The 4,307-nt window shown below is 38.3% G+C and overlaps 1 protein-coding gene across 1 annotated transcript in view; it reads left to right on the top strand.

The window, feature by feature from the left end:
- LOC102496771 (vomeronasal type-2 receptor 116) overlaps positions 1-4,307 on the top strand; it is a 30,463-nt gene that overhangs the window by 2,694 nt on the left and 23,462 nt on the right. The window lies entirely within an intron of this gene.

Genomic DNA, 4,307 nt, shown 5'->3' on the forward strand with positions numbered 1-4,307 from the left:
AGGAAACAAGAAATGGAAAATTATTTGTTGACAATAACATGTTTGTTGATGTGCTCGATTGAGACAATATACAGTGTACTCTGGATGGAAAATCTTATTTTGTATGTTGTAATGATGTACAGTGAATGAACGTAAACAAATAAATTTAAATTAAAAAAGAATAATTTCTATAAAGAATGGTAGAAGAAAATATGACAAGAGGTAAATGCTTGGGTCAAGAATAAAATTATTTTGTATTATTACCTATCGAACCATAAAATGAGTACTTAGTACATGAATTAGCAATGGACAGAACACAGAATATCATGCTGAGGGATATGTGGATTAATTTTGTGGATGGGTGGAGTTTAAAAATAATGTAATCTTCTCTAGAAATTAAAATACTCCTTTGTAAATCATAAGGGTTATTTCTGCGAAGATGGAGTTGAAGACCTGGGAGTGATGTTGGATGTAGCAAGAAATGACTTCTGTGCACTAGTGAGGAAGCCATTGATGACTGACATTATTCTTTATTTTACCTGCTAAGGGATCAGACAGAATTAGAATATTGTGGATCCTTAAAAGTTTTCTTTCTTTATTTTTTAAAGAATTATTAATTTAATTTGATTTATTATTACTATGTTTTTATTTGTAGAACATATGTGCTCAGCATATAGAGACAGAGAGGGAGAGAAAGAAAACAACACATCAGGTTGAGACTCAAACTGTGCTCAGCCATATGGATGTCAAGAACTTTAGGGAAGCAGCAGTTAGTGTAATGGCTATGTTGCTGCACTCCCACGGTTCGCGTCCCGGACCCAGTGGCTTAAAACTCACGCCGGGCGCGCGTGTGTGCATGCCCAAGATCCCGAGAGGAGAATGGAGGAAAAGGGATTGTGGCGTGACCATCCCCCCTGGGAAGTGATTTCTCGCTTTCTGTCTCTATGCCTCTCTCTGTCTGTCTGGCGAGCGCACGTGCCCTATAGTGAAAATATCTCAAAAAAAAAAAAAAAAGAACTTCAAGAACTTTAACCACACATCTCCTGCTGGTCCCTATTTGTTTATTTATTTAGAAAAAGATTTTTGTAATAGGGCATATGTAATCACCAGAGAGCCATAGAGAGAGAAAGTGAGAAACATACCCCAGGAGGCATGGTCACACCACAGACCCTTCTCCTCCATTGTCCTCTCAAGATTTTGGGCATGCACACATACAAGACTGATGTGAGATATAAGCTGCTGGGTCTAGACTTGAACCACAGTTGACCATGTGGGTGTCCAGTGCCTAACCATTATGACACCTGTGGGTCCAACTTTTGTGAATTTTGACACCATTAAAAAACCCAAATCTTAACAGCAGTCTTGTGATATAGTCATTTTGGCCTCTCTTGGTCACAACATTACAAAGCTTATTCTTTCAGGGTGGGGTTATCCTCAAAAATTTTACTTGACCATTATGAAATCATAAAGCCTAGGAAATAAAAACAGTTCAAAACATGTTTTACCCAAGTTGTTTTTTTTACCAAAATGGTGGGTGACAGGTACAGAGCCCCAGGGCAGGGAAATTCCCAGAGCTGCTGATTGGGATGTAAGTGAAACAGTAAAGACTGGGAAGCCATAGCTGCTCAGATTAAGAGTGAATCTCAGCAGCACAGCTCCTGTGGAAATGCCCTTTTGAATGCTTCTAGCTATGTCCCTGCCATGTCAGTCTGGCACATGACATGCACTGTATAGGTTGAAGTGAGACCATGGAAGTGAGAATCCTCTGTGACCTCCAAATAGTTGCCTCTCCCAACAGAGGGCTGATCCTGCAGACACAATCCAGTTCCATCTCCTTCTCAGCTCCCACACATAGGACTTTTTATCTGTGTTGTGTCAGCTCAGACATGTCATTATCTTTGATTAGTGTCTTTCTACTTCTTCAGTCTTTACAAACAGCATGTGCGATGGAATATTGGAGTTGTCTTAGATACCTGAAGCCAAGTGTCTACAAGGATGGAGACCTGATACTGGGTGGGTTTTTCCCTTTTTATATCTCAGAAATACTATCTGTACATAAAAGAAGTTTTCTAATAAGGGCAATTCAAGAAGTGGTAAATAATTGGTAAGTTGTTGGTTGTATGTATATGAAAATGTGTTTATAACTGTGTAATAATGCAATTGGCATATATACATGTGTGTATGATTAATCCCACTTGAGAGTAAGCAAGTATCACAGAAAAGAGACATGTGCAGAATTCTGAACTCAGGGTGTTCTGCCTTGTTATCCTTTTATTATCTTTATTTTTCTTATTTTCAAAGTTTCTCCATTTCTTTCAAGAGAGAAGAGAGAAATTAGTGGAATTTGTTGTCCACTCCATCGTAACTATCCCATATTCAGTCTTTGGGAGGCTCAGAATGAGTGAAATTGATGGAACCTCAGCCCTTTTAGCATCAATACCTGTATACTGAGGCCAACATGCATATTGAGACACTGATCCCCTGACATGACATTAATGTTAGCATCAAGGTGCTGAATCTGGGTGCTCCCTGCTAGCTAGGGGAATGTATCATTGTACTTTGTAGAAAAGTCATGGATGTCTAAAGGCCACCATCATATATAAATAAGGAAGAATGATCACACTGCCATCACTTCAAGATGTTTCTCTCAAGATTTTGAGCATGTATGCACGTGTCTGTAGCAAAATTTTCAAGCTGCCAGACCTGGGGCTTATACCATTGTCAGGCATATGGAAATTAAGAACTTACCCACCATGCCACTTGCTGGGCCCTCAATATATTTTAAAGCAGAATAAAGAATGCTTCCTTTAAAGCCTCAAATTATATATGGGAAGTGTGACCATGAGATTTTAAATTAGTTCAGAAATACTAGGTTCAAATTTGAATTTAACAAGGACAAGTAGTTATTTATACCCAAAGAGAAAGGTGAGAGTAATTGGATAGAAAATTACTAAGTGGTAGCACTATACTTAATGAAGATTCTGGCCAAATCCACTTACATGGATTACATGCAAGTGTGCACATAGTACCAGGAGAGCTTTCATGTGATTACATTTTAACAATCAGGACCAGCCTGTGGCATTGTGGTTAAGCCATTGTACTATACCACATGGTCCCAGATTGAGTTGCAGATCCAGCTGCTTGAAACTCATTGTTCATACTCCAGACAGTGACAGGTTTCAGTCTGATTTTAGCTCAGCAAAAGGGAGGCATAAATTCCTCTGAGACTTGAAATGGGGACATGATGAAATTTTACCAGACCACAGAAAGTAAAACCACAGTAACGCCATTATGCAGAGCTCATCTTCTATCTACCTAGAGTGGGATCTAACTCCTAACTCAGCATGGAGGTTAAGGCAGCTGGTTCCCATTTGGCTGACTATGTGGTTTGAGTACTGAATAAAGTGACCTGAAAAACATGCCAAATAGATGTGTACCTGTCTGTTCAATAATCCCAAGTGCAGAATAAAGGAGAAGGGATCATGTCATGACCAGCCTGTTTTCCCTGACTGTGTCTCTTTCTTTCTCTGGCAATCGTGTGCACACTAAGGCAAAAACCTTTTAGAAAAAAAAATTATGAATGTTTAAATTAAAGCTGAAATTTAAGAAATGAAGACCAAAATAATTTTACTGAGAATGGAGAAAGAACGAAAGACATCACAAAACAATAATTTTAAAATAAATAAAAGTAAGCTATTTTAAAAAATTTAAAATACAGTTTTAGCTAATATTCATTAAAATCTAAGAATTTCCAAGTGGAAAGTGAACAGATACAAAGACCAATTAGCTGAAGAGATAAGTGATTTTACAAACTGGTAAAAAGACTTGATGTAGTCAATAATTAGCTAGAAGATCTGAATTAAATATTTATTTTTTTTCATAATATTCATTTTCTGTAAACTTAGCACATTTTTTTCTTTATTCATGCTAGAGTCTTATGCATGCACATGTGGCAGGGGCAGGGAGGGAGACGGGAGAACTGTGTCATGCCCTGAGCCCTTTCCTCTAGTCCTTGTGTCTTGAATTTTTTTTTTAATTCATTTTCTACATTAATTCACTATACACCATCACTACACACAAATGACTTTTCCATCCAAAATACACTGTGCATGGGCTCAATTAAGTACATCAACACACATGTTCTCAGCAAAATAATTTTCCAATTCTTATGTCCTGCATGCCTTGCCTTTTGTTTTGCCATCCTTGATTCCCCATCCCCCACCCTCTGCTATGTCCCATCCTCCTCCCCCATTGTCTCTGGCATCCACGGCTGCCCTCCATGCCCTCCCCCCCCTTCAATTGTTCTGCCAATGAACTTAATTAGTCTT

Source organism: Tupaia chinensis, unplaced genomic scaffold (assembly GCF_000334495.1).
Source record: "Tupaia chinensis unplaced genomic scaffold, TupChi_1.0 Scaffold000648_1, whole genome shotgun sequence".
Taxonomy (NCBI): domain Eukaryota; kingdom Metazoa; phylum Chordata; class Mammalia; order Scandentia; family Tupaiidae; genus Tupaia; species Tupaia belangeri.